The sequence below is a fragment of the Melozone crissalis genome, unplaced genomic scaffold (genome assembly GCF_028551555.1).
Source record: "Melozone crissalis strain CALT ecotype California unplaced genomic scaffold, PUWL_Pcris_2 ptg000026l_1, whole genome shotgun sequence".
Taxonomy (NCBI): Eukaryota; Metazoa; Chordata; class Aves; order Passeriformes; family Passerellidae; genus Melozone; species Melozone crissalis.
The window spans coordinates 7823551-7833047 of NW_026535804.1; positions in this window are offsets into that span (position 1 = coordinate 7823551).

Genomic DNA, 9497 nt, shown 5'->3' on the forward strand with positions numbered 1-9497 from the left:
ACTGGGAGGTGAGAGCTGCCAGCACATGGCTGGAGATGGCCAGGAGATTGATAAGCAGTAGCCATGAGATTGGTCAGCAGAAAAATTATGTAAAAAGTAGAAAGTGAGGACAAATAGAACCATGTGTAAAACCCTGAGAGGATTTTAGTGCTTCCCCATGTCATTCTTGCACTTGGTTACCCAATATTTTAGATTCCTCAGGAAATCAACCTCCCCTTGGAAAGAGTAGCCAGGACAGTGTGTGAGGGGACTCCTGGAGCATGTGGGGTCAGCTGGGGCTGAAGGATGAACATCTCTCTCTGCCAGGCCTGCTGGGGAGCTGAGGATGCTCTGGAGCTGCTCCAGGGAGCAGAGTGGTGGGTGAAACCATGCTGGACCCAGGACACAACTTATACTACAGAGATACCTTTAAATAATTAAGAGTGGGAGAGTTTATTAGTTCTAAGGGTGCTTGTTCCTGTGTCATCCTTCCTGGGAAAGATCTGCACATTTTTTCCCTCTCTGAAAATGCCTGGCTTCAGCTCCCAGGCCCTGCTCCTGTTGCTTCTCCCAGTTTATTGAGGAGCCTTTCAGAACTTGGTGTTTTTCCACATTAAGCCGCTCTGTGTTGTGAGCACATTGTCTTTCAAGTGTCTCCTCAATTAGCTAAACAGGTTGAGGTTTTAAATCCTTCACTTCAAAGTGTTCTCTTCCACCCTCAAATCATTTTTATGGCTCTTTTTGCACTCGTTCCCTTTTTATCATCCCTCTAATGTGTGTGGATGGCCTCAGCCCGTTGTCCCCAGGGGCTGGAGTCACCTCCCTGCCCTGGGAACATCTCAGAGCAGAGCTGGCTCCCTTGCTGCTGAGTCATGGTGAGTTATGGTGCTGCTCTGACCCCTCAGTCCTGGGCACTGCTGGCACTTTGGGATCAGCTGCAGAGCCCTGCCAGAGCACCAGGGAGCACAGGAGAAACTGAACAAAACTGTGTGAGATGTGGAGGGGATCCTGCCATGCTCAGCACCCTGAGGAACAGCTGCTCTGGGTTTGCTCTGTGTGCTGTGACCCCTCTGCTCTGGTTGTCACTGCCATCCCCAGTGGAGCTGAGCGAGGGGCAGAGCTACAGAATAAAGCAGGGATTTATTCAAAGCATCTCCTCCATGGATCCACCTTGGGCAGCACAAGAGCCCAGCCAGGGCTGCACCCAAGACGAACCAAAATGGTCCCAAAATGCACGAGCAGTCACGGGGTCTCTCACTGTGATCAGTTCTGCTCCATTTGCACCTTGCAGTTCATTGTCCCATTCCAGCTTTAGCCCATCCAGTCCCACCCTGCTTGTTTTTCTCTCTCCAGCCCACGTTGTTTGTTCTCTTGGGGCTGAGATTTGGATCATTTGTCCTTGGTGCCCAGCTGGAACAGGAATTGTTTTGTTTCCCTGCTCTGTGCACAGAGCTCACATCCCCTGATGTGAACCCAGACCCACACACTAAAGCAGCACAGAATCTGAAAAATATAGAAACTAAAACCTGAGGCATCAGTGTCAGCACCAGCCTGAGCTTCCAGGGGTGAAATGACCATTCCACATCATCCCCATTGCCTGAGTATCCCCTGCCAAACCCCTCCATCAGCTGATTTAGGGCTCCTCTGTTCCAGCAGCCCCTCTGGGAGGGCAGTGCCTGCTCTGAGACCTCTGGTTCTGATGGGAAGATGCATTCACAGTGTCCTGGAGAGCAGGGCAGTTCAGACTTGGGGACACATCTGGATGTGGTGGCTATGAGTTTTGACCATGTAGAGTTTATTTAATTACAAAGCAAGGAGGTGGCTGCCAGCAGAGAATGAGAAATTGTCCTGTTTTACATGGAGAGCCTTTGGATTCCAGCACAGAATGCCTTTGAATTCCAATGCAGCAGAGCCCAGACAGTGAGTAATAACCTCTTCAACAGGTGCTAACTTGAATTTACCTTGGGAAAAATACGTGCACTGGAAGGCAATTAATCAGATAATCCAACATTTGACTAAATCCCTTTCTTGAACTCTTTGATCTCCTCAATTAGCTGCTACCAGGCTGCCTTGGAAAAAAATACCTTCCAACATAACAGGGCTGAGTGAAAACCATGAATGAGCAGCCCCAGTGCTCAGGGCAGGGCCAGAGAGGGGGCAGCAGGTCAGACACAGCCTGGCCTGCCTGGGGGAGATGGAGAAACTGCTGCTGCAGCTGCTGGGGGCTCTCCCTCTTCACCCACAGCAGGATCTGCTGTTCTCCTGTGTCACCATGATATTTTATGAAAAATCCCTTCACCAGGATTTCTTCTCCTGGGAAGCTGGGAAGCTTCAGCTTCTCCATGTTTTGTTGCTTTGGAATGTGATTTGGAAAATTATTTACCCAGAATGTGAAGTGTTTTTAGTTAATGACCAATCCCAGTCCAGCTGTGTTGGGACTCTGGTCAGTCGCAGGTTTTTATTATTCATTCCTTTCTAGCTTTCTGATGTCTCCTTTTTCTTTCTTTAGTATAGTTTTAGAATATAATATAATGTAATATAATGTGATATAATATAATGTGATATAATATAATATAATATAATATAATATAATATAATATAATTTATATGTTAATATAATATAATTTATATGTAAATATATATTATATTATATATATAAAATATATGTTATGTTATGCTGTGCTATGCTATGCTATGCTATGTTATGTTATGTTAATAAATCAACCTTCTGAGAACAAGGAGCCAAATTCCCATCTCTCACCTCATCCTGGAGACCCTCACACCACAGCAGTGGCTGTGCCATGGCAAGCAGCCCAGGCTGGAGGGACAAGGAGAGCTGGTGGGTGATGGTCTCGCTGCACTGAGCTGACTGCAGCACTTCAGCAGCGTCAGGGGGCTGTGGTGGTGCAGGAGATCAAATCACAACCAAGCCAAACTGCTCTGGTGGTGAAGCTTGTCTGGCTTGTATTTACAGCCAGCTCTGCATGTCCCCAGGCCTGTGGGAATCCATAAAATCAGAGGGGTTTGGGAAAGCTGCAAAAGGCCTCAGAGACAGCAGAACTGTGGTTAGAAATAAGCAGCAGCCATGAGATTGGCCAGCAGAAAAATTATTTAAAAAGTAGGAAAGCAAGGACAAATAAAACAATGGTCTGTATATTAATGCTTGTCTAGAATAACTCCCTAAGCTATAGAAAAGTTTATCAGTGAGATATTAGGGAGTTCTAAGCTTAATAACAGAGCTCTGTGCATTGTGTTTTAAGGCTCACAAGCAGGTATTGTATTTGAAATAAGCAAGCATTGTTTAACCAAAGGTACCTGTGCTTATAGGGGTTGGATAGAACTCCTGTCAATGCGCTTTTGCTTTGTGTGATTGGTCAAAAAACTTTTAAAGTGAGTTGTGACATTAAGTTCTTTGTCTGCTGCCTGGGATGTGAGCTGATGGCATCTTTGCATTATCATAACCATGGAATGAGACTGATGCTGGTGAATAAAACAGCTCAAGGCGAGTTCCCAGCAGTCCCATCCTGATTTGTGATTTGTACACAGCCCCCAGCTGGTGATAAACCCAACCTCCCTCCAAGAGGGCACAACAAGGAGACCACCCTATGGCCACCCCATTGCCAAGCAGTCCTCATTTACCCACCTCAGAGACCAAAAGCAGCTCTTCAGCCCATGGAGGGGATGTTTCTGTGCAAACACAGCCTCCAGCAAAGCCTGGGTAAATGCCTCTTTATTTTGCTCACAGCAGGCAGTGCAATTTGTCTCTAATGAGCACTAAGGCTCTCTGCTATCACTCAGAGCAGTCATTCTGGACTCTCTGCTGGCATGAAGGAGGCTCAGGGGGGCTCTTGTGGCTCTGCACATCTCCTGACAGGAGGGGACAGCCAGGGGGGTCAGGCTCTGCTCCCAGGGAACAGGGACAGGAGGAGAGGGAATGGGCTCAGCCTGCATTAGGTTTGGATATTAAGTTTGGATATTAGATTGGATATTAGGAAAAAATTCTTTATGGAATAAGTGCTGAGCTCCTGAGCTTGCTTTGGATCACTGCAGCCACTGCCACTGTTGCCTTCTGATGCAAGGCGAGGCGACTTGGCTCTGAGGAAATGGCACGGCGACTTAAACTCTCTAGGGTCACTCGGGCTAAGAACACACGCTAGCACCAGTATGGTGGACAGTCTAAAGGCCTTTATTGTCTCGTCTCGTCGGGTTTTATACTTGGCAAGTTTTTTCTCTACGTCAGGGGGTCTTACTTTACTGTAATTGGTTAGTAAGGAGTAGAAAGTTACTAATGTTAGGGGGCACTACATTCTTGGGTGATCTCTTATTACTAGAAGTTAGGGGGAGAGGAATTCTACTGCTTTCCGTGACATTGCGAGATTTTCCAAGCGCCTCTTCCTATCTACTACATGCCACATAGCCCCTGAGCAGAGCCAGCTCCTAAAGGGCTCTGGGGCAGCACTGTGACCCTAAACCCTCTGCAGCCCCCTGAGCCAGCCCTGAGCTGCTTTCTGACCGGGTGCAGCCTTGTTCCAAGCAAGGAGAGGCAGCAAGGAGAGCAGAGAAACCTTCCTGGGCACGTGTGGGTGACAGGGACGCCCTGTGCAGGTCACCTGTGAGGTTTGTCCCCCCTCAATCCCCCAGCACCCCATGGTCACTGCAGGGCTGAGGCTCTTCTGGCAGCAGCCGAGCTTTGTCGGCAGCCCTGAAGCTCAAATTCAAATAAATAAAAAAGTGCTTCAAATTCAGGGAAATAAAGAAGTGCTTCCCAAAGCTGGAGGCAGAACAGAAGAGCTGCTACCTGGCATCTGGACAAGGAGAGAGGATGGGGAGCTGCATCCTATCCCCAGAGTGCTCCTGACTCACTCTGTGCCTGGCATGAGTCACTTCCCAAGGTCTCTCCTTCCAACGTCCCCTCTGCTCTGCAGGGAAAGGAAATGCTCCTGAAAGCTCTTCCAAGCCCCATTCATTATTAAATGCTTTTAAGTGTGTGACTGCAGGGGCAGAAACACCTTGTGGGCACAGATCCTCCTCCCTGGGCAGAAAACACCCCGGGGTTGGAAGGAGCTTCAAGTGACAGGAGGACTGGCTGAGCCGTGGAGAACAGCTGGGAGGAAGGTGGATTCCTGTTCAGAGCATCCCTGTGGCAATGAGGCAGTGCTGGCAGCCTCCCAGCATTTATTGGAGGCACACAGCCCCCATTCTGTGTCTCCTTGACAGTTTTATTTCCAGGGCAGTGGATCTGGCCCCAGCTTTCAGCAGCTGCTCCTCCTGAGCCTGGATTAAAGAGCTGTTTAATACCCTACACTTTTCACCCCCTAAAAGTGCTCATACGCAGTGACCCTGTCACCTCAGCATCTCACTTTGAATTAAAATGCTGAGCTTTGTAAAAACCTCATTGAAAACCATTTTCTCAACTCTGTTTAGGACTGGAATGCCTTTCCACTCAGATATCCATGTCCACCCCAGCAGCCCTGCTCTGGTCCCTGCAGGTCTGAGAGAATTGGTGGCATCAGGACATCTCCTCTTCAAAGGACCCAGCCCACCCTGACTCAGAATTTCCCTCTTTTGTGGCTCTTTCATCCTAAATTCTTTGCATCTCCTGAAACTTTCAGCAATGACAGTTTCACCCTTACCCCTGGATTGCTGAGCTCAGTGTTGTAAGTGTGTGTGGCCTTGCCCTGAGTGTCCAAACACCCCCTGAGGTGGCCCTTAGAGGGTGAAGCCCTCTCTGAGCTCCTCCTTTGCCACCAGCTCCCCCAAGGATGTGCAGGGATGAATTTCCCCCTCAGATTATCCAGCAGCACCTCAGGATCCAGGGCTGTGGGAAAGGTGGAACTCATTGCACCTCCCCTCCATCCTGCCAGCCCCAATTGGAAGAACTTCAGAGAATTGATTGGAGATTGTGTGACAAGATCTGCTTTTTCAACCCCACACTGGCAGGTGTTAATTACCCTGCAGTCCTTAATTTACTCATCATTTTCCAGTATCTTTCCAGGGCAACTGGGAGCAGAGCTAATCCTTACTTTGGGAAACATTCCTGGTGTTTTTGCTGGGGGAAGAGTGGCAGAGCTGCTGGGAGGATGTGACTGCTGGAGTGGCCACTCTCACCTCAGCAGCACCTCTGGGGCCTCCCAGCAGTTTTCCTGCATTCTATCTTTCCAGGAATGGGCACAGTCCTGTCTTTTTCCATGTGTGAGCACCCCGAGCCTTCCCAGGTACAGGAATTGTTGCTTTGCTGCTGGAATGGCACTGCTGTGACAAGGGGACACCAGGCCCCTGCTGTAGGAGTGACAATGGACAAAAACCCAGTTTAATTGTTCCCTAGGTGCCTCCCATCATTCCCATCCTTCCAGATAAGTGTCCATCAGCTGCTCCTGTTCTCTGCTGCCTCTGAGCCCCGCCCTGAGGCTCCTGCAGGGTCACAGGGACCTGCCCAGCCTGTCCCTCTGCTGAGGCCTGCCCAGCCTGTTCCTCTGCTCAGACCTGCCCTGTGCCCCATTCCCAGGCAGGGATCACAGAATCACACAATTAACCAGGCTGGAAAAGACCTTTGAGGTCATCAAGTCCAACCTCTGACCAAACACCTCCTCATCAACTGAACCACGGCTCTGGCTCAGCCTGGGTCATCCCACCACAGCACCCAGGGCGCTGCTGCTGGCCAGGGGCTCCTTCTCTCCTGGCACAGCCATCAAAGTGTCCCTCTGGTCACACTTGGGATGTCCTACCCTCACCAGGGGTGGTGCCAGGCTGCCCAGGCCACCACAGCACCTGGGACTACCACCAGGGAGGCTGAGGAGGTCACCAGTGAGGCCAGGGAAGGTGAATTGAGTGAGCCAAACACTGAGCTCTGCACCTGAGTGCTGCCATAATTAACACAGGGCTTGGGAGCAGTGGGATTTGTTGTCTTTTGAGGTAGGAATCCGTCCCAGCTTCATCTCTGTCACCGCTTGCTGTCATCACCACAAATCCTGACGCTCTCCTCAATAACTTTTATGGCAAGTGGAGAAATTAGCTAATTCCCCATTGCTCCATCCCCACTTATTAGTGCTACACAGAACTGAGTAATTATGAATAGAACTGCCAGGCAAAACGAAACTTCTGCCTGAAAAATGCATTTTAATTAACTCTGCTGGGTCCACATGCTCCTTGGGAAGTGCTGATTGTGCCTGCTCTGCTCTCACAGGACACCACAAGCCTGGCCAAAGGGCTACAAAAGGACCTTGCCTTCCCTCTGAAACCACCTTTAAGATGAGGGTCAACTTTTCCCAGCTGGGATTTGGGCTTAGGGAGAGCACCTCAAAGCTGGTTTGATCTACTAAAGTTCAATCTACTTAAGTTTGGTCTACTAAAGTTGAGCAGCAAAGTAACAGAAAGATACAGAACCATTGAATTACAGATGGGTTGGGTTGGAGGGGACATGAAAGATTATCCAGTGCCACCCCTGCCATGGCAGAGACACCTTCTGCCATCCCAGGGTGCTCCCAGCCCCAATGTCCAGAATTCTTTGGGTTGTAAGAGATCTTAAAGATTGTCCTCTTCCACCCCTGCCATGACAGGGACACCTCCCACTGTCCCAGGTGCTCCAGCCCCAATGTCCAGCCTGGCCTTGGGCACTGCCAGGGATCCAGGGCAGCCACAGCTGCTCTGGGCACCCTGTGCCAGGGTCTGCCCACTCTCACAGGGAGGAATTCCTTCCTAAAATCCATCTAAACCCAGTCTGTGTGAAACCATTCCCTGTGCCCTGTCACTCCATCCCTTGTCAAGAGTCTCTCTCCACTTTCCCTGTTGGCTCCACTCAGGCAGCCCCAGTCAGCTCATCTTGAAACCTTAATTTTTTCCAAGCTGGGCAGTCCCAATGTGCCAAAAACTGAAAACAGATTTTGGGGCTTGGTGAGTGAGTGATGGAGAGGTGACAACCCCTGCCCCACACAAGGCAGCAATGGGAATGATCCCTGGGGCACCAGCAAAGGGAAATATGGAATTATACATTTCCTTCACAAATGTCAAGGAAAAAGCCCTCACCACATTTCCCAGCTGGGCAGAGTGGTAAGGAAGTCCAGGTTTAGAGCTGGTAGAAATAAAAATGGAGTTTGACCCCTCTGGTGTGTCAGTGGGGGCTGCTCAGCCAGACCCACCCTGAACTCCTTGGAGCTTTCACATCCTGGAAGGTGATGGGGAAAATCCTGCGTGTGCTCCACTGCCAAGGGCAAAAGCAAAGCCCCTGTGGGAGCCTCACCACCGTGGGACATTTCACAGGTTCCAACTTTGCCATTCAGGGCTTTCTAGGTGGAGAAAATGTCATGGTTTATGGAGGCAAACTTAAGGAAGGGCAAGTTTAAAATAAAGTCTTCCAGGCTTGTGAGACAAAATTGTCTCACAGAAAATGGTAATGTCTCTCTGCTCCCCCTGCTTTTTCCTGGCAAGATGATGAAATGCAGTAAATAAATACATAAAAATAATGAGTCTTCCAGACCTTGCAGCATTCATTTTAATAGATGCTATTTAACTACACACAGAATCACAGGTATCTACCTTTCAAACGCTGGTTACAAAGATTGGGAAGGCTGCCAAGAAAATGGCTTTTATTTCCCCCCAATAGATATCAAAAAGAAACAATTTATATGTTGAAATTGCCTTTATTTTTTAATCCATAAATAGTTGTTACTGACAAAAGTGGAAAAATCCTTAAGACTCTAAATTTTACTAAACTGATAATATTTTTGTTTACAGTACATACAGAATGTGCTTTTACAGGTAAGTATAACAACAAGAATAATACAGAGAAAAACAGTCAAATACTGCTCATCTTGAAGCTTGTTTAATGGTTAACCAAGAGTCTGTGCAAAGTTACAGATACAAATGTACTTCCTCTTCAGTACTACTGTATAATAAACATGGAATCCATAAACTGGGCTAAAGCACAAAAATATCCACTTAACCCCTCTTAGGAAATATTGTCCCCCGAACTAAAAATGTTACAGTAAGAAGTGTCGTTCTCAGAGCCAAGAAATTCTTGCTACAAAAATGTCTCAGGGGTTTGAGGGTGGCGGAGCAGAGGGTGAGGGGGAGAGGCTCCTCCTGGCAACAGGGTCAGATGGAGAGATCCAGGGGTGGGGAGAGACCTCCTGGGATGAGGAGAGACCTCCCAGGGTGGGATGGAGAGCTCCAGGGGTGGGAGAGTCCTCCAGGGATGGAGAGAGACCTTGTGGGATGGGGAGAGATGTTCAGGGGTGGGATGGAGACCTCCTGGGATGGGAGAGACATCCAGAGATGGGGAGATATCTCCAGGGATGGGGAGAGACTTCCTGGGATGGGGAGAGACCTTCTGGGTTGGGGAGAGACCTTCTGGGGCGGGGAGAGACCTTCTGGGGTGGGGAGAGACATCCAGGGACAGAGAAAGATCTCCAGGGAGAGAGGGAGACCTCCAGGGATGGGAGAGACCTCCCAGGATGGAGACAGACCTGTAGGAATGGGGAGAGACCTCCTGGGATGGGGAGAGACCTCCTGGGACAGAGAGA